Genomic DNA, 22,396 nt, shown 5'->3' with positions numbered 1-22,396 from the left:
TACATGAAGGAGCAAAATAACTTCTACGACTTGACTCACACACAATGGTAGGTATTAAAGTAATCCCTGTTACAGTGGTTAAGATGACCCTTCTCTTGTATGATCTGAAGTCAGCAATGGCTGCTTAATATATTTGGCTCAGACAATTTATTTGATGATCTGATTTATTGCCTAGGTTACTATAGAAATCATATAGACATGGTCAGAGTGTAAATATCACTAGTACAGGATTCTAACAATTGATTTAAGTCCTAAGCACACATATATATTTACCTATTTCATTTCTGAAATGCTGTCGCTGAGAGGCTCTTTCCTGCATTATTGTTAAGTGACCCTTTTTGTTTCATGCTTAGTCACAATTTACATCTCTTTCCCGAAAATGGCATAAAATAATATGCAAATGCTTTAATGCATTTCCAAGAAAAATATTTTCTTTTAATGACTCCTAATGAACCCCTGTTTTATGCAGGGTGTGAAAAGTTGCCAAGATGTGTAAAACAATTAGGATGACAAAAAGCATGAGTTTTTAAAAGCCATTTTGCTTGTGTAGTACGTGTGAAAAATTCAGAATAAGTCCTAAGGGAAAAATTAATTTTAATAAGCTTTTCTTCTTGCTTAAAGACTGTGTAAATCAAAGGCACAAAGTACTATGCATTAATAGATCAGGAGTAACATGAGAGTTTGATCCTGCAGAAAAAAATTCTATTTCATCATCAACCTGTTACTCTATACTTGAACTAAGATGACAAATATTTTTTTACTAAAGTAACTATGTGTTTTGTCTCCTAGAAGCACTATATCAGGTGAAAAGCTAAAAAGATGCCCTCTTAAACAGTCTTTCTTGATGTGAATTTATTTATTAGAAAACATTGTTTCTACTATAAATGTAGTGATAGTTAAAATTTGTTCTATGGAAATCCTACCTTCATTGATTAAGGGATGGTTACCTTTTTAAAGGATTTTGATTTTAGGCCTTTAAATATAAATAAAATATCCCCCAACAACTCAATGATCTAATTCCAGATAAACTTTATTGATTAAAAAAGTTAAAAATATTTCAAAAAGGGTAATACATGAATTTTTTTAGGGAATAGTTATTCCCGAATCCAAACATAGCCAAGAGTAAACTTTCATATGATTTTAAATAGTTAAATGCCAAGGAGATAGTACAGCATCTAATATGGAAGTGTCTGTATGAAGATTTCTAGAATATTTGTTTTTACTGGAAAAGTTATTTTTCATTTCTGACAGCTTTCTTCTTTATCTTTTGTTTTATACTTAAAATCCAAAAGTACCAAATGGTGAATGCAATTTTCACAATGAATTGCTGAATGTGAAATATTTGAGGCAAAATAGAAGAGAGTGTTTCAATAATACCACAGTTATTATTGAAATCTGTGGCAGAGTGGGAGAATAGACTTGTTGTTAAGAATTTATGCTTTAATGTGGGACTAATACTTAGGTGATGGGTTGATAGGTGCAGCAAACTACCATAGCACACATTTACCAATGTAACAAATCTGCATGTCTTGCACATGTATCCTGGAACTTAAAATAAAATAAAATAGAAAAGAATTTATGCTTTAGAATCAGACTTATTTGTGTTGTAATCCTGACTCAGCCATTATTAATCCTGAACTTTCGATAAATAACTTATCCTCACTTTCATTAACTCTAGATATGGAATAACTATAAGTGGTCCCTACTTCATGGGATAATTTTGTGATTACAGTACAAAATGGCAGTTAGTTAAAACTGTGCCTTTATAGTGGCTATGAAATGATTAAGTCTCAAGATCTTAAGAGGCTGGGTAAGGGGGATTTTTGTGTTGTTATATAATGAGAAAAGCACCATAGCAGTCATGAAATGAGGAAATCTGATCTCCTCTTGGGTCTCAAATAGAAAGTTCTCATCCTACCAAAAGTCATATCATGCAGCTCTTGACAGTGTGGCAGGGCTTCAGAGTGAAGGCAGGATAGTGTTACTCTCAGCGGCAGGTATGGGTTGGAGTCTGTGTCGTTGGGGGAGGAAATGCCTAGAATGGGGCATGAAGAGCTACTGAAACTCTCCTATTGTTCTGCTTCTTAATTCTGACGATGGTTACATAAGTGTGCTCACATTATGAAAATTCATTAATCTGCACACTTATAATTGGTGCACTTTACTGTGTGTATGCTACACTTCAGTAAAGAGTTTATGGTTTGTGCACCCCAACTATCTGTTCTCCTTGCATGTTTTCCTCTTCCATTCTTGTCACACTTTATTTATCATCTATTTTCCCACTAGCACAAAAGTTCTATACAATCTATGTTGATTTCTTGTTTGTTTGTTATGTTCACTGTTGTAGTTCCAACACTTAAAAACATCTCTGGCACATAGTAGGCACTTAAAACATATGTATAAATGAATGAATAAATGAATGAATAAATAAATAAATAGGAAAAAACACTGGCTACAGGTTGAATGATGTTATAGAGAAAATGAGAAAGGTGTAAAGCAGATATTAACAGTAAGAGCATTGGTTTAACATTAATTCACAGAGAGTTAAGATACATATTTACATAGCTACTTAATGTTTTGGTCTAAATATTATTTTTAAAAGTTTTAATGATGAACAAATCCATATACTGAATATAATTTAGTAAATGGAAAAACCTCCTTTTAAGGGTAAGTGTTGGCAGTTGTGGGCAGCACACTTGCTTAAGATTAATCTTTGCTCCTGCAAACAGTTGCCCAAAGGCACATGACACTTTTCTTGATCAGTTTCACTTTCTAGCCAATTCGATCACAGGGCAAGACCTAGATTGAAAAACCGTTAGGATCAAGTGTTTTCAGGCCTCTTTAACATAGCTGAACCCTCTTGCTTAATGAAAGTATTTAAACATTTTAATCACTTATCATCAAGACTAAAATTTCCTAATTGTTTTTGTGTTTAAATATTGAACGTTTTTATGCATGTGACCTGACAAAGCATGGATCTATGGGCAATAGCAAGAGAGGGAAAAGCATGAAGAAATGGGGATTAAACATGGGATGTGTCAAGATAATGAGGACATAAGATGGTCAAATATGAACAGAGAGGACACATAAGAAAATGAATATCCACTTAATAAACTGAATATGATGAATTTCTTTACTCTGGCTTGCATTCTTTTTTGAGAAATTATTTTATCAAAGAACTTCCTTAGTAATTAACATTAATAAATATTATATAATCAAGATAAATTTACTTAGAACATAAACTAAAATATTTTATTAACAAATTGAAAAGATAAAGAACATCATCATAATATAGTTCTTTATTATATTCTAAAATATCTAAAAGTAACATTTAGAAGTACCTTCTAGAAGGCATAGACTGTACTAATTGCCTGGATGCACTGTTTTATAATTTTATAACTGTTATTTTATACATCAGTGTTCAGCCTTACCACAACACTATATGGTAAATTTTATCATATATATCTGAGAGATGGAAGGGGGACTCTTAGAGAGTTAATGACCACCCATGGTCACACAGACTGGAAGTGGCACAATTAAAATTTCAATCTGAGACAGATGGTCTGTAATCTTAACTTCTCTTACAAAACTGTTCTGAAAGAGAAATTATATATATCAATTCAAAATAATATTCTAGATCTTCAGTGTGACCTGGCTCAAAACTTTTTCTTGTACTCAACAAACAAGAAAAACACAAGAGCACTCTTAACTAAAAGTGAAGAATTTGAAGATATGGAGAAAATTAAAAACAAATAACTACATATATAGTCTTACGCTAATAAATTAAAATTGCAATATAATACATGATTTTTGAAAAAGCATATGTTATATAAATTATCAAAATTGAATAAAGAGGACTTCTGGTTTCCACCAATGCATCCAAGGAGCTTAAGTTCTAACACTGTCCTAATAACAGTAAAAGCTGAACAGACTGAGAAATCAACACTCTTCTTGGATCTGTAAGAGAGGTAAGTACACAGGGCAAACTACTGCCCCCAAGATTGGAGAGACAGACAGGCCAACATAGGGAGTCATGGCTTCCAGGAGCAGAGCCTTATGAGTGGAAATCAGCAGGAACCAGTGCTGCAGTAGGAAATCTGAACTGGAATTGATAAATTGCTGGAGGCTCAGTGTGGAAAGTCAGAATTAAAAACTATGGGGGACCCAGTCATAGGAGAGTCCCTACAGTTTTGTGAGTTTTATCTCAACCAGGAGATCAATCAGATTCTCATAAGAAAATATTGGAGAAATATCCCCTCATGCTTTAAGCAAGAGGTGTTTTGAAACACACCAGAGCATTCTGCTGTCTTTTGTTCATTTCTTTCCTTCCTTCCTTCTTTCTTTTTCTTTCTTTTTTCTAATTTTTTCTTTCTTTCATTTTATTTCTTTCTTCTTTCCTTCCTCTTTTCTTTCTTCCTTCCTTTTTCTCTCTTTCTTTCTTTTCTTTTCTTTTATTTTCTTTTCTTTCTGCCTACCCTCAGGAGAAACTACTTAACCATGGCCTAATCTGCTTGAATATTATCAGATCCTAACTGATCTGGGGAAAGAAAATACCTAACGTCAACCCATTGTATTCTGATTCACCTAAGAGTTTACAGAAAAATTGAGAAACGATTTTGGTTTTCACAGTCCAGAGGCACAGGCTCACTAAAGACTGAGACCTAATCACAGAACTGTAGAACTTTCTCCCCTGCCCCCCACCCCATCTTACCTCCACATTACTAAAGACCTATGTACAGCAGTTCCTTTTATCTGGCACATTAGGTACAACTAACATAAAAAATACAAGACATACTAAAAGACAAAAACACAGTTTTTGTTGTTGTTGTTGTTGTTGTTGTGAGACAGAGCAAGCATGAAAACCAAATGTGGCAGGGATGTTGAAATTGTCTAACCAGGAATTTAAAACAACTATGATTAATATGCTAGGGCTCTAATGGGTAAAGTAGATAGCATGCAAAAACATATGGGCAATGTAAGTAAGAAGAAGAAATTCTAAGAAAGCACCAAGAATAAATTCTAGAGAACAAAATCATGTAACAGAAATGAAGAATGCCTTTGATGGACTCATTAGTAGTATGATTGCACGAGGTCAAGGAAAGATTCTCTGAACTTGGGGATGTATCTTTAGCAACCTTCAAAACAGAAAAGGCAAGAGAACACAGATCAAAAAAAAAAAAAAAAAAAAAAGAATAGCCAACGGCTTTACAGCAACTGCAAAAGGTATAAGATATGCATAATGGGAATAAGGATAAGAAAGACTGACAGGAACAGAAGAAATATTTGAAGTAAGACTTACCGAAAAATTCTCCAAGTTAATGTCAGATATGAAACCACAGACTTAGGAGGCTCAGAGAATACCAGGCAGAAAAAATGCCAAAAAGTTAATTTTTCTTATTCTTAATTGATCTGGAAAATAACAATTTTTTCAAAATAATAACAACGATGTATGTGCTTATGTATGCCTATATATGTCTTGTGTGTGTGTGTGTGTGTGTGTGTGTGTGTGTGCGTGCATGTGCACGTGCTGCTTATGTATGCCTATATATAAGTCAAATAGATGGACCACAAATATACAAGGGATGGGAGGGAGGAATTAGAATTATTTTTTATTAACAATACTCATACTACCTATTAAGATGTATAGTGTTATATTTAATGTAAATGTGGATTAGTTATAAATGTATTGCAAACTTTAGGGCAACCACTAAAACAAAGTATAACTGATAAGATAAAAAAATAAAAAATTGAATTACAAAATGCTCAATTGAAACCTCAGGAAGTAGAAAAAGAACAGAGAACAAAAATAGAAACAAAGAACAAGGGAAGCTAATATAAAACAGTAAAAAATATTATATATATTTATCCAAGTATGTCAAGAATCACTTTGAGCATCAATATTCTAAATGTACCAATAAAAAGACAAATTTTTCAGAGTGGATCAAAAAACATAACCCAAATGTATGTGTATTAGTCCATTTTCATGGCTATAAAGAACTTCCCTGAGTGAATAATTTATAAAGGAAGGAGGGTTAATTGACTCATAGTTCTGCATGGTTGAGGAGGCCTCAGGAATCTTACAATCATGGTGTAAGGGGAAGCAGATAACTTTTTCACAAGGCAGAAGAAGAGAGATCTTGTGAAAGAGTAACTGTCAAACACATAAAACCATCAGATCTCATGAGAACTCACTCACTATCAGAAAACAGCATGGGTAAACCACCCCATGATCCCCCTCCCTCAATACGTGGGGATTACAATTCGAGATGAGATTTGGGTAGGGACACAGAGCTAAACTGTATCAGTATGTTATCTATAAAATTGAATAAAAAATTCAAATAGTCAAGAACTACGGAAAAAATATAAAGTATCAAAGAATGTACTGATATTAATATATTTTGAATTAAAATTTTGCTGCACTATATAATTAGTTTTAATTATGTTTAGAGGCCTTAGTAGACAGGTGTATCAGGAGTCATAATCTTTGGCCTGTGAGAAAAATCTGACTAATTGCTTGTATTTATAAGTAATATTTTATTAAAACATAGTCATGCTCACTTATTTATGAATTTGCTCTGCAGCTTTTGTGCAACAATGGTAGAACTGGATAGTTTCAACAGAGAGCATGTTGCCCATAAAGCCTATATTTCTTATCTGTCTTTTTAGAGAAAAGCTTCTTTTGGCCTCTGAGCCATATTATTTGCAAGTAATATTAAAACATGCAGTGTGATATATAATAAAATATGAATGACACTAATGTTTAGCAATTGGGGAATTTCAAATAATATGGTAAATCTGAACAATGAGAATTGACATAGTTGTTAAAATAATGTTTCCAGAAAACTGTATGTGTGTGTATATATATATATATAAACCTAAGTGAAAAAAAGGATACAAAACTATATACCAGTTATTTTCAGTGAAGAGATGAATTGCTTTAAGGCAAAAAGTTTTATTAGGGAAACATAGCCAATGCATAATTTTAAACTGTTTTCATACAGTAGCATAGTTGCAAAACTTATAAAAAATTGAAATTACAAAAAGCGAATCACTAGCATAATGGGAAAATTTAACATGTTTCTCTTTCCATAACCATTAACAGAATAAAATATAGTAATGATACAGATTTCATCAACAAAATTAGCAAGTACAATACAGTAGACATACACAGAACCATGCATTCAACAATCAGAAAGGACAATTATTTTCTAAGCAAAAATGTTACACTTATAAAAGTTGATTATATAATATGAAATAAATGAACTTCATTAAATTAATAATTGTAATAAGAATAGCTAAAATAATAGTAAAATTTACTGAGAACTTCCTATATCCAGCCTATTTGCTAAGAGTTTGTATTCAAGACCCTCACACTAATCTTCTGTTATATATACTAAAATTATCATTTTCTTTACATTATACAACTGGGGTAGAAAAATTAAGAAACTAACCCAATATTAATTCTGATAGACAACCAAGTAGTATATTTGATATTTGGACCTAATTTGAGTCTGGACTTTATACTGTTTATCACCTATCACCTAAATGGTATATCAGTGCAATAAATGCAATTATAATGGTTGTTAAAAATCTACATACATGAATTCAGCTTCTGAGAGAAAAAAGGAGATGTCCTTTTCTCTATTTCTTGGGCTAAGTATAACTAAAGATCCTGGACATTACACATCAAACAAACAATCAAAATACTTTTAAAGGTAGAGAAAAGAGGACAAGTCAGCTATAGCCTTTGGAACCCATGTTGAACAAAGTGGTGAGTTCCTGTTGTTTTATTTTTACTCCATATATCCAAGATTCAGAGCTGAAGAAGCAGATTTGGAATATCAGAAAAAGCAAAATACACTCTAAGCAAAAATATTGGTCAACACAATAGACTATCATTTTCCTCTTGGGTTTTCTAAATTGAATGTTGAAGCAAAATTATAATAAAACCATATTTTGTGGTTCTAAATATATAGAGAGGAAATATATAATACAATTATATTATAAAATAAAGTAGTTAAAGATATGTAGAAGGAGGTAAGATTTGTACACTTCACTTGGTCTGAAAAATTGAGAACGCCAGTAGTCTGTGATTATGTATAACTTGTCTATATGAATCTCTCTCTCTATCTACCGATACCTACAATAACCACTAAAAATCCTATACGAAGATACATAACCCAAAACACTATAAATGAATCAGAATGAAATCTAATAAAATGTATAAGCACTCCACAGGAAGGCAGAAAGAACAAAACAGAAAACAACAAAATAAACCCAAACAGAAACAGCAAACAATGCATTCATTAGAAAAGGAAAAACATTTCAAATGAATAAATGGAGTTCCCACCTCAAGACTTGAGAAAATTAAGAGCACGATGAATCCTAATCAAATGGATGGAGAAAAATAAAATGAAGAGCAGAAATCAATGATATTGAAAATAGGAAAACAACAGGGATATCAATGAAGTAAAAGTCTTGCTATTTGAGCAGATTGATAAAACTGACAAAACTCTTGTATTAAGTGAAAAAGAAGACACAAAATGCCAATATCAGAAAAGGAATAGGAAATATAACTACAGATGCTGAAGACATTAAAGTTATTAAGAGAGTACTAAGAACAACTCTACATACGTATATTTGACAATTTTGATAAAATGATGAATTCTTCAAAAATTATAAGCTACAACAATTCATTCAATTTGAAATAGAAAATTTGAATAGCACTGTAAATATCAAGGAAATTGAATTTGTAATTAAAATACTCTATTGAAAGAAATTGCCAAGCCAAGTCTGGAGTTCTTCAGACTAGAGAATTATTCTAAGCTTAAAAGAATTAGTAACAATCATGTACAATTTCTTCCAGAAAACAGAAGAGGAAGAAACAATTTCTAATTCATTTTGTGAAGCTAGAATGACCCTGACATCAAACCAAACATAGTACATTAAAAGAAATTATCAGTCAATATATCTCAAAAGATATACAAGTAATTCTCAAAAGATACTAGCAACTGGGATTTAGCAATATCTAAAATGATAACCTTGACCAAGAGGAGTTTATTGAGGGCATGCAAAACTGGATTACCATTAAAAAGTTTATCAATGTAATCCATGTTAAGAAACTGAAAGAAGAAAACTAGTACAACCATATCAACACACACAGAAAAACCATTTGACAAAAGCCAACATCCATTCATGATAAAAACTCTTAGGAAATTAGAACTAGAGGGGAAGTTCTTCAATTTGATAAAGAGCAACTACGAGAAACCTGCAGCTACCATTGTACTTAATGGTGAAAGACTCTTTCCCTGAAAGGTAGAAAACCAAGCAAGGATGTCCCCTCACATTTCTATTATTCAACATAGTGGTAGAATTTCTGTGCATTAAGGCAAGAAAAGGAAATAAAAGGTGCACAGATTAGAAAGATATGAAATTGTTCCTATTTTTAGATGACATAATTAAAATCCTGTAAACAAGCCCAAGGCATCTAGAAAATTAATAGAAAAACAATTAATAAAAAGAAAACAACAAAAACCTGAGTTCAACAAGTTCAGCAAAGAATGTAAGCTAGCCTACCAAAATCAATCATAGTTTTACTGCTTGCATTGAACATGTGAACACCAAAATTTAAAATATAATGCCATTTAAAATTGCTCAAAAAATGAAATAGGTATAAAGCTAACAAAACATATTTAGGACCATATGCTGAAAACTACATAACACTTGTGAAAAAACTAAGCAAAGATGTAAATAAAGACCTATACCATGTTTATGGATTGGAAGACTCCACAATGTAATGATGTTAATTCCCCCCAAAATGATATTTATATTTAATGCAATTCTTATAGAAATCCCAGCAATACTTCTTTGTGTAAATATAGACAAGATTATCCAAAATTATTATGGGAAGGTAAATGAATTAGCTAGAGCAATGTTGAAGAATAGAATAAAGTGGAAGTATTTCAAGAGTTATTATATAGCTATAGCAAACAAGGTTGTGTGGTATTGGTGAAGGAAGAAACACATAAATCAGTGGAATGACACAGAGAATCTAAAACTAGACCTATACAAATATGCTCAACTTATTTTTTATGAAAGTGCAAGAGCTATTCAATGAAGAAAATATACTTTTTTCAAAAAATGGCACCATAGCAATTTCCAATGCAATTCTGACACTACCCAAAGTTAGATCAAATCTAAGTTATGATATCACAGTCCTCCACAAAACTCCGCTCACTTCAGACACTAGCCAAAAATCCAGGGCTTTTAGGCTACCTGTAATTCTGACCAACTGGCTGCAGATCTATTCAGGGATTCCCACTAACCCCACAGGTTTGATAATTTGCTAGAGCAAATCACAGAACTCAGAAAAGTGCAAGTCAAATAAAGAGACAAATAGGGCGAGGTCTAGGAGAATCCCATATGTGAAACTTCAGTGCCCTTGGGATGTAACTGCTTCTGGCACATGGATGTATATCACCAACCATGGTGCTCACAGAGCTTTGGTTTGGTGCTCACAGAGCCTAGAGTTTTTGCTCCATAAAGGCGTGATTGATTGAATCATTGATCACATGATTGAATTCAATCTCTAGTCCCCCTCCTTCCTTGGAGTTTGAAAGGACAGACTAATATCACATCACTCAAAGCTTCAATTCCCTAATCACAGATTGGTATTTCCAGCATGATCAGTTTTCATTCTGAAACTATCTAGGAGCCCAAAAGTCACCTTAATAGCATAAACTATTAAGGCCCACCATGAATAACAAAGAGTCCTATTATTCTGAAAATTCCAAATATTTAGAGAATATCTCTCAGAAACCAAGGACAAAAGCCAGCCAAATTCCTTATTATACAGTACAATATATATTGGACATACATAAGTAAAAAATAAACTGCAATGTAAGTCTCACTTCCTTATATAAAAATTAATTCAAAATAGGTTAAAAACAAATGTGAATTGCAGCACTATAAAATTTTGAGAAAAAATATGAGAAAAATATTTAAGACTGAGGGCTAGGCTGTGAGTGCTTAGACTTGACACCAAAAGCCCCACTCATTAAAGAAAAAAACTGATAAATTTGGTTTCATTAAACAAAAACGTTTACTCTGCAAAAGAACCTGTTAAAAGAACAAAATGACAAGTTACAGTGGAACAAGAATATTTTAAAACCACATACATATTCTGCAAAGGACTCGTATCTAGAATGAAGAACTTTTAAAAGTCAATGGTAAAGAAATTCAATTAGAAAAATGGGCAAAATAGATGAAGAAACATCCAGACAGGACATTCAGATTGCAAATAAGCACAAGAAAATATGTTCAGCATTATTAGTTATAAGAAAAATGCAAATTAAAACCAGAATGAGATATAAATATACACCCATCAGAATAGGTAAAACAAGTAATCAGACCATACTAAGTACTTTCAAAGGATGTGTAGAAGCTGGGTAACTTCTATATTGCTGGTTAGATTATGAAATGATATAGTTACTCTGGAAAACAATTTGTCAATTCCTTAAAAAAATCTGAATATGCAACTAACATATTGACCCAATAATTGCACTCCTGAGCATTTATCCCAGATTAATGAAACTTCATATTCACAAAATAACCTGTAAATGAATGTTTATAGTAGTTTTGTTCATAATAGCCCCCAACTGGAAACAACCCAGATATCCTTCAACAGTTAAACAGACCAGGGTACATTATATCATGGAATACTACTCAGCAATAGAAAGGAAAATATGATACATACAGCAACATGGATTAAATTTCAAAAGCCATATATTAAGTGAAAAAAAACCAATCCCCTTAATTTATATACTACATGATTCCATTTACATAACAATCTTGAAATGATAAAATTTTGGAAATAAAAAAAGGTTAGCAGTTGCCAGATATAAAGGAGCCTGTGGTATCAGAGTGAAGTGGTTATGGCTATAAAGGAGAAACAGGAGGGATCCTTGACACGATAGAAATGTTTTGTATATTGATTGTATCCATGTCAATAAGCTGGTTGTGATATTGTACTATAGATTTGCAAGATGTTACCACTGGAGAAACTGAGTGCATGGTATTTTCTTGTATTATTTCTTACAAGTACAGATGAATCTATAATTATTACAAAATAGAAAGTTTATATTGACAAATCTATCTACAAAAAAATCTACCCACAAAAACAAAGAAAACTAACTTCCAAACCAAAACATAAACAAAAACATATACAAACACAAATCTCCTCACATTTTCACTGTTGTGTTATACCAAATATCAAGAGATAATGCCTATCTTAGATAAAACATCCAAGAATAGAAAAAGAAATACTATCTTAGCCCAGAGATATGCTTTGAATGTCTGTGTTCCAGCAAACTTTATATGCTGAAATCCTAACCCTTAAGGCAATGCTATTAGGAGGTGGAGCCTGTTGAGGAATGATTAGGTCATGACAGTGGAGCCCTCATAGATGGGATTACAGCCTTTATTAAATAAATAAATAAATGAATGACTAAAGGGAAAAAAAAAAACCTGAGGGGTTTTCCTCTTTCTCCCCTAGGACACAGAAAGAAGGGGCTGTCTATGAACCAGGAAACAAGTCCTCACCAGACATAAAATCTGTCAATGCCTTGATCCTGGCCTTCCCAGCCTCCAGAACTGTGAGAAATAAATTTATGTTGTTTATAAGCAACCCAATTTATGGCATTTTTTAGTAGCAGCCCTAACATACTAGACAGTAAGATTCCTTCATAACTGTTTAACATATATCATCTTTTGGGTAATACTGTTGTTTTCAATTCCTACTCTTGCTGCCTGAGGAATAGCACTGTATTTGTATATTTATGCATGTCTCCTGATAAGGAGATGTTCAGTTTCTGAGTTAAAGATTATGAAAAAATTGGAAAACTTCTTGTTTCTTACTATAAAGTTACTTTTTACAAAAATTGTACTAATTTAAATTATTATTGAAAATGGTGATTTTCTGCTAGTATTATTGCAGAACACTAGAGTTAGTGAGGGAGACTAAGAAGAAAGAGATGACAATAAGAAAGATTAGATATTTTAATATTATTTTAATCTCTGGTTGCATTTATTGGTGGTCCAGATTATTTCAAGAAAAAGCAGACATTGCCTAGGCTCAGAGGTCACCAGCTCTAACTTGTCAGGAGTCAGGCAGAGTAACACATCACATAAGTTTTGGGCAGTATAAATGTACCTACCACTTCAGGAGTGAATACAGCAAAGTTGGTAAGATGGCCAAATGGGAACAGCTCCAGTCTGCAGCTTCCAGCAAGATCAGTGCAGAAAGCAGATGATTTCTGCATTTCCCACTAAGGTACCTCTTTCATTTCATTGGGACTGGTTGGACAGTGGGTATAGCCCACAAAGGGTGAGCTGAAGCAGAGGGGGCATTGCCTTACCTGGGAAGCATAAGGGGTTGGGGAACTCCCTCTCCTAGCCAAGGGAAGCCATTAGGGACTGTGATGTGAGGAACAGTACATTTTACCCCAGATACTGCACTTTTCCCACAGTCTTTGCAACCTGCAGATCAGAAGATTCCCTCTGGTGCCTACATTACCAGGGCCCTGGCTTTCAAGCACAAAACTAGGCAGCTGTTTGGGCAGACACTAAGCTAGCTACAGGAGTTTTCTTTCCTATCCCAGTGGTGCCTGTAATGCCAGTAAGACATAACCGTTCACTCCCCTGGAAAGGGGGCTGAAGCCAGGCAGCCAAGTGGTCTGGCTCAGCAGGTCCCATGCCCACAGAGCCCAACAAGCTAATGTTAAGATCTACTGGCTTGAAATTCTTGCTGCCAGCACAGCAGTCTGAGCTTAACTTGGGACACTCGAGCTTGGTGGGGGGAGGAGCATCCACCATTGCTGAGGCTTGAGTAGGAAGTTTTATCCTCACAGTGTAAACAAAGTGTCCCAGAAGATTGAACTAGGTAGAACCCACCACAGCTAAGCAAGGCTGCTGTGGCCAGAATACTTCTCTAGATTCCTCCTCTCTGGGTGGGGCATCTCTGAACAACAACAACAAAAAGGTAGCAGCCCCAGTCAGGGGCTTATAGATAAAACCTCCATCTCCCTGGGACACAGCACCCGGAGAAAGGGACAGCTGTGAGCACAGCTTCAGCAGACTTAAACGACTCTGTCTGATGGCTCTGAAGAGAGCAGCAGATCTCCCAGCACAGTGTCGAGCTCTGCTAAGGATCAGACTGCCTCCTTATGTGGGTCCCTGACTCCTATGTCTCCTGACTGAGAGACACCTCCCAGTAGCACACTTCATATGGGAGAGCTCTGGCTGGCATCTGGTGGGTGCCACTCTGGGATGAAGTTTCCAGAGGAAGGAACAGTCAGCAATCCTTGCTGTTCTGCAGGCATTGCTGGTGATAGCCACAACCAGGGTATGGTGTGGACCTCCAGCAAACTCCAGCAGACCTGCAGCAGAGGGGCCTGTTAGAAGAAAAACTAACAAACAGAAAGGAATAGCATCAACGTCAACAAAAAGCATGTCCACTCATAGACCCCATCTGAAGGTCACCAACATCAAAAACCAAAGGTAGATAAATCCACGAACATGGGGAGAACCAGCCCCAAAAGTCTGAAAATAACAAAAACCAGAATGCCTCTTCTCCTCCAAACGCAAAGTTAGGAATGGAAATTTACTGGTCAGACCACTTTTTCTTAAGTCTGTTAAGAATTTTTTCAATCACAGAGCTTTCAGGAAATCTCAAATAACTCAGTCCAACCACTTCACACTACAGATAAAGAAACTGAGAGCCAGGAAATTTCAGGGATTATCTAAATTCACAGTTAGGTAATGATACAGCTAAAACTGTAATCCAGGCTGGCTGACTCACAGCTATAAGAACTCTTTACCAGATCATGCTTTGGTCTGGTTTTGGCTCTGAATCATGAAAATATATAGTCAACCACAAACCAAGGGCATAAAAAGATTTAGGGAAACCTTAAATAAAAATCACATTGTTTACTCTGGTTAATTATTTGCTGTAGAAATTTCTTAAATTTTCTTTCAAATGTGTTTACATGAGTTTATTCTCTTGGCCTAGTAATACTGAGAGTGGCAGAAGAGGGAAATTACCATGAGAGTGGAAGTGACCACATTGGTGAGTCAAAGCCAATGAGTAATTATGCTGTTTAAAATAGAGGCAACATATACAGTTGACCTTTGTATTAGCAGGGTTGTCTAGTGGGACAGAATTAATAGGATAGATACATATAAATGGGAGTTTATTAAAAAGTATTAACTCACACAATCACAAGGTGAGGTCTCACAATAGGCTATCTGCAAGCTGAAATGCAAGGAAGCCATTCCAAGTCCCAAAGCTGAAGAACTTAGAGTATGATGTTCAAGGGCAGGAAGCATCCAGCATGGGAGAAAGCTGTAGCCTCAGAAATTAAATCGGTCTAATCTCTCCACGTTCTTCTGCCTGTTTTTATACTGGCTGCACTGGCAGCTGATTAGATTGTGCCCATCCAGATTGAGGGTGGGTCTCCCTTTCCCAGTTCACTGACTCAAATATTAATCTCCTTTGGCAACACCCTCACAGACACACCCAGGAACTTTGCATCCTTCAATCCAATCAAGTTGACACTCAGTAGTAATCATCATAATCTCAAAGAACTCGGGATTAAGGGTGCTGATCCTCCATGCAGTCAAGAAACAGCATTATAGCTTTTGACTCTCCCAAAACTTAACTACTAGTAGATTACTATTGACCAGAAGATTTACCAATAACATTAACCAATTAACGTATATTTTGTATGTTATATGTATTATATACTGTGTACTTTTTTTTTGAGACAGTCTCAGAAAAAGTGCCACAAGTGCAGTGGCACAATCATGGCTCACCACAGCCTAGACCTGCTGGGTCAAAGTGGTCTTCTCACCTCAGGCTCCCAAGTAGCTGGGACTATGAAACTTCAGGGTTTAAGAGATTCATTTGCCTAGGACTCCAAAAGTTCTGGGATTAGAGGCATGAGCCACTGTGCCTGGCCTATACTGTGTTCTTATAATAAAGTAAACCAGAGAAAAGAAAATGTTATTCAGAAAATCATAAGGAAGAGAAAACATATTTACTACTCATTAAGTGAAAATGGACCATAAATAAACATAATTTTAATGTTGAGTTGGCTGAGGAGGTAGCGGAAGAGGAGGGTTTGATCTCACTTTGTTAGGGTGAAAGAAATGCATGAGGCAGAAGAGGGGAAGGAGAGGCAGGAACACTTGCTGTTTATTCTGGTCGTGTTGGAAGCTGATTTGATTGTGCCCATCCAGATTGAGGATGGATCTCCTTTTCCCAGTCCACTGACTCAAATGATAATCTCCTTTGGCAACACCCTCACAGATATACCCAAGAACAATACTTTGCATCCTTTAATCCAATCAAGTTGCCGTTCAATATTAACCATCGTAACTTTGAACAACTTGGTTATAATTCAAAAACCATTTATTGTAAAATGTCCACATATAAATGGACCCATGCAGTTCAAACCCATCTTGTTCATGGGTCAACTATATTGATTATTACACAAGATTGTCTTAGAGGGCATCATTTCTTTGAGCAATAATAACTTCAATCTAGAGGTAATTAATGTATAAAGAAACTAGTAAGTATGTATGTGCATGTGTGTGTATAATTCTTTCCTCTTGGAGACAGGAATATATTAAAAAATAAACACCTGAAAAAGATACAGGTAAAACCTAACAGTGAAATAGAGAACATTTTGGCAAAGTCTTAGCAACTATCACTTTATCCTGTGGAAAAAGCTCAAGGGTGTTGCAGGGACCTCCAAAGTAGTAGGTCAAAGGAACCAACAAGGGAAATGTTAAATTGCTTTGCTCTCACCTGCCCTAAATTACTATTCACCATGCCCCACAAGAGAAAACAGCTATTAATAAGATTTTTCCATTATTTTCAAAATAGCTTACATATATATTTGGCTATGTTTGTCAAGCTAAATAAGCTATTTTTTGATGCATGCAGGACACAGACACTTAAAAGATAGAAAATGCTGTAACTCTTCCAGTAAAATTTAATGATCATACAACAGCCTATTTATTTCAGATTATAAAATGTTCTATGGATGATATCTAAATGGAATCAGATTAATAATTTAGGATATAGCTTTTCTTTTACTATAGCATTTAGCCTATATTATTATTTATTATTATACTATATTATTTAAATCTAGTGTTTAAATAATAGACTTTATTGTTCATTAAATATATCTTTATTAACATTAAAAACTCTTACCTGACTATATTGTAAATGCATATCAAGTTTATTTAGGCAAACATATAGCTACAAATTCAGTAAGCTAACTGACAGCTAGACTGAATATCAAATGTTAATTACAGTTGCTGAAATCGTGGAAAATAAAAAATAATCATTCAGGCAATATAGATGATTTATGTGGACATAACTAAGAAATGAGTCTCTATGTTTTTATTGTAATAAGCTAGGAAAAACTGTTTTGCCCCTGAAAATAACCAAGAACAGAAACTTTGAGTATAGCAGGACCTGGAGCGAAAACAACTTAGTATCAGGTGGTGGGAAGATAAATTCAATAAGGAAGTTACACTGCAGAAACTAACCTATGGTGAGAGTCAGGCCTAGCAGAAAAAATTCTGATATTAATCTAAACCATAAAAGCATTTAAAAATATTTGGAAGCAAGTATGAGAACTATAGAACTGAGTAGGAAAGTGTTAATGATGAAATTTTCAAATGTGAGAGATGATGGATTTTTAGATATCATGAGCAGATGCAGTTGCATACACTATTCCTGAATTAATTTTTAAAAATTATCAAAGAAGCTGGTCAATAGTATTCAATTATTAAATACAGAGGTTATTTTTACTGGTTAAATTCTTTGAATATTTCTTTTTTTTTATGGGCATGCAAATTAACAATGAGATCACCATTAAAAAGGAGAAGAAGAGGCTAAACTATTCAACTGAATATCTGAAAAAAAAAATATGGCCAGGGGTTGCAAGAATAGTCATTTATCATGTCAGCTCAATTCCAATAGTTATATCCATGAGATAGAATGTTAAGGTCACCATTTGATATAGAAGAAATTGGAAACCACCAGTGAGTGCAAATGTTCAAGAGGTCAGTGCACATTAGATTTAAAGGCCTTTAACAACTGTGTGCAGATCACATGTAGAAGGTGATTGCACCTCCCATAACGTTACCTTAATAATCAACCCAAAGTTGAGAAGCAAAACTTTGCAGTGATATTTCAGAAACTGTAATGCCAGTTTATCTGCATGAGATCCACTGTGTTACTAGCTGCAGGTTTTTTTTTTCTTCAGCTTTTTACTGCTGATTTGTGTTAAAGCTTTGTAAGTAGCTTTGTAAGTAAAGCCTTGTAAGTAACATGGGCTCCTTCTGGCTCAGCTAATCTCTTGTATGATTGTTGAGTCTAACTGCACAGGTTTCCAAAATGGTGTTATTTCAGAAATGGACATATGTTATGAATAGGTTGTTTGGAGAAAACCTATTTTTATCATGCAGTTGGTTTAGATTGGAAGCACAACATGAATTTTGTAATAGCAATTTGGATCTAAAGTTGACCCTTGCAGACATGGTTCTGAACTGTACAGGTCCATTTATACACAAATTTTTTCAACCAACTGCAGACTGAAAATACAGTATTTCTGGAATGCAAAATTCATATTTACAGAGGGCTGACTTTTTGTATATATGGGTTCTGAAGGGTCGATTATGAGGCTTGTGCATGACTAAAGTTTGGCATATGTGGGGGTCCTAGAACAAATCACTTGTATATACCCGGGGAGGACTGTATATACTGATACTTTAGAGTCTCCATGGCTTCAGTGATCTTTTACTTTAAAAGTTTCAGGTTAATTAATCTTAATTAATCTTATACATTTTTAAAGTTGATAATTCACAACACAAGGAGTTTTAATTCAATTCTTTTCAACAAATGTTGAATGAGTACTTATAGGGCCAAAGCTCTGAGAAGGAACTTCAGGGATACAAACAGGAATGAGAAAAAATTGCTTCTTCCATGATGCTCATCATCTCGAGGCAGGCAGATGACATAATGTGGAAATACATACAGGGTAAAATTATGATATTTGGCTCTGTAGTACTATTCATGTGTTTTATTATTTCCTAGTGACCTTTTGGTCTTCATTAAATGCTTTGATCAAAATAACAAAATGAAACATTTAAGCAAACATAAATATTCATGTCTTTGACCAGGGGATATTAATAGAAAATTCAAAATAATGGATAATTGAATAACTGTATACATTTGGCTTTAAAATTGTTTTGTTTTTATTTATAAATAGTACACATATACCTGTCTCAGGAATACATGAAACTGCAAACAAAATAATAAGTATTGTTCAAAGGTTGTTTATTATTTCATATGGTAACAAAATTTACATGTAAATTAAAACATTTTTCAGGTTATTGGACAATGAGAAAACAAACTGATTTAGAAATACCTTAATTTTTAAAGCTTTATTTTGTTTTTAATTGATAAATAATAATTGTATACAACATGATGTTTCCATACATGTATATATTGTGGAATGACTCAAACTAATTAGCATATTCATCAGCTCAAATATAATTTCTTTGTGATGAGATCATTTAAAATCCTCTCTTTTAGCTATTTTAAAATATACAATACATTATTTAACATTAACTATTGTCATCATGCTGTGCAATAGAACACCAGAACTTTCCCCTCTTAGCTAACTGAAACTTTGTATCTGTTAACTAACATCTCACCTTTCTCCAGTATACCAACCACATCCTCTGGTAACCACCATTCTACTTCACCTCTATAAATTTGACATTTTAGATTCCACATATTTAGTTCTACCGTATTTGTCTCTCTGTGCCTGGCTTACCTTACTTATAATGGCTTCTAGATTTATCCATGTTGTCATAAATGAGCAAAATTTTAGTTTTATAAAGACTGAATAGCATTCTATATACTGTTAGTATTATAGTATACTATTCTATATAGTATATTGTATTAGTATTTCACATATATGTGTATAAACACACACACCCCACATTTTAAAAATCCGTTCTTCTGCATTGGACACTTAGGTTGTTTCCATATCTTGGCCACTATGAATAATTCTGCAATGAGCATTAGAGTGCAGTCATCTCTTCTGTATACATATTTCAGTTCCTTTGGCTATATACCCAGTAGTAAGATTATTAAATCATATGGTAATTCTATTTTTAGATTTTTGAGGAAACTCCATACTGTTTTTCACAATGGCTGTATTAATTTACATTAACTACTTGGTATAAGTACTATTTTTTCTTCACATCCTCTCCAGCACTTGTTATTTTTCCTCTTTTGATAATAGCCATACTAACAGGTGTCAAGTGATATCTCAATGAAGCTTAATTTGCATTTGTCTAATGTTGAAGATGTTGAGCATTTTCTCATGTATCTGTTGGCCATGTTTAAATGTTTATTCAATTCTGTATTAGCCTATTCTCATGCTGCTAATAAAGACATACCTGAGACAGTATAATATATAAAGAAAAAGAGTTTTAAAGGACTCATAGTTTCATGTGGCTTGGGGAGGCCTCACAATCATGACAGAAAGTTAAGAAAGAGAAAAGCACGTCTTACATGGCAGCAGGCAAGAGAGAGGAAAGACAAGCAAAAAGTGTGCCCCCTCATAAAACCATCAGATCTCGTGACACTTATTCACTACCACAAGAACAGTATGGGGGAAACTGCCCCCATGATTCAATTATCTCCCACTGGGTCCCTCCAACAACACATGGGGATTATGAGAGCTACAATTCATGATAAGATTTGGATGGGGACACAGCCAAACCATAACAAAATTCTTTGCCCATTTTTAGATAGCTTTATTTATTTTCTTTTTATAGGGTATTTAAGTTCCTTGTACATTTTGCTTATTAGTCCCTTTACTGATATGTGATTTGTAAATATTGTCTCCCATTCTGTGGGTTGTCTCTTGACTTTATTGTTTTCTTTGCTGTGGAAAACATTTTAGTTCTATGCAATACCATTTATCTACTTTTACTTTCATTGCCTGTGCTTTTAGGGTCAGATCCGAATATCATTGCACAGTCCAGCATCATGGAGCTTTTCCCTTCCATTTTGCTTTAGTAGTTTTATAGTTTTAGGCCTTATGTTTAAATCTTTAATCCATTTTGTGTTGGTTCTTGGATAAGGGTGAGACAGAGTCTATTTTCATTCTTCTGTATATGGATATTCAGTTTTCTCAGCACCATTTGTTGAAGAGATTATCCTTTCCCTATTGTGTGCTTTTGGCACCAGAAATATCTTAATTTTTATTATTAGTCTAAATGATATAAGCTTATTTTATGAAAAGGAAATAATCTAATTTTAAAAACTTCATATAACAGGCTAATTACCAGAAAATTTTTCTCAATCTTTATTTATTGCAAAAGTAATCTTACAAGCATGTATTCTATAATGATTTACTTGAGAATTTTGAGTTGAAAGAGCAGTTGAAGATTTCTTTAAGGGAAATGATAGTGATCAAGTAAAAGAGATAAGTAAGAAATATCAAGATCTAATAAAATAAAGAAATAATAAAAGGTAAACTAAAACAATATTTTTGTGAGATAGTGTTCAAATTTTAAACATACCATTCAATTAGAGGAGTGGTCAAACATAAAAGTGAAATTCAATGAAGAAAAATACCAAACAAAAGAAACAAAATATATCATATGAATAAGGATGAAAGTTACATGGTAATATATTGAGATCTAGACAATACATGCCAATTGTATTCAATCACTAGCCAATAATTTAAGGTGCTCAGATTAAAAAAGAAAACAAAAAAAGGAGAAATGTTATTTAAGTGAAACATTCTGTTTAATACTTCTAAATTGTTTGGCTTTCATTCATTTATTCATTCATATACTGTGCCAGATAATGGTATTACAGAAATGGATAACACCAAAATGGCATTTCTATTGGTGTAGCTTAAAGTCACAGATAAATAGTCCATATATGAGTCATAAAGTAAGTGCTTATGTAGCTAAAAACACTGATGAGTGCTAGAAAGAAAACAAATAAGATGTTTTGATGCAGAATAAGAGGTAGCTACATTCTTTAAACGGGGCAGTAAGGGAATGCCTCTCTGAGGAGGTTGTTTAAGTTAATAAATGACAAAAAGGAGCTAGAAATTTGAAAGTCTGTAAAAGGAGCATATTCCAGGTGAGAGAAGAACAAGGGCTAAGTCTTAAAGACAGAAACTAGATTGGTTCCTGGAAGCAGGGACAGATGCTCTAGCAGAGGATGTATTAATAAGAGAGAAGAGGAAAGGCAGGTTTTTACATAAGAATAAATTTACAAAGAAAGACA

At 33.9% G+C, this 22,396-nt stretch overlaps 1 long non-coding RNA gene across 1 annotated transcript in view; it reads left to right on the top strand.

Moving 5' to 3' along the window:
• LOC144578280 (uncharacterized) overlaps positions 1-22,396 on the top strand; it is a 252,199-nt gene that overhangs the window by 58,967 nt on the left and 170,836 nt on the right. Inside the window, exon 2 of the long non-coding RNA XR_013523755.1 lies at positions 12,554-12,653. This is a non-coding gene — a long non-coding RNA (uncharacterized LOC144578280). The remainder of the gene's footprint in view (positions 1-12,553; positions 12,654-22,396) is intronic.

The sequence above is a fragment of the Callithrix jacchus genome, chromosome 11 (genome assembly GCF_049354715.1).
Source record: "Callithrix jacchus isolate 240 chromosome 11, calJac240_pri, whole genome shotgun sequence".
In the NCBI taxonomy this organism is placed as follows: domain Eukaryota; kingdom Metazoa; phylum Chordata; class Mammalia; order Primates; family Cebidae; genus Callithrix; species Callithrix jacchus.
This window is presented reverse-complemented; position numbering and strand designations above follow the sequence as displayed.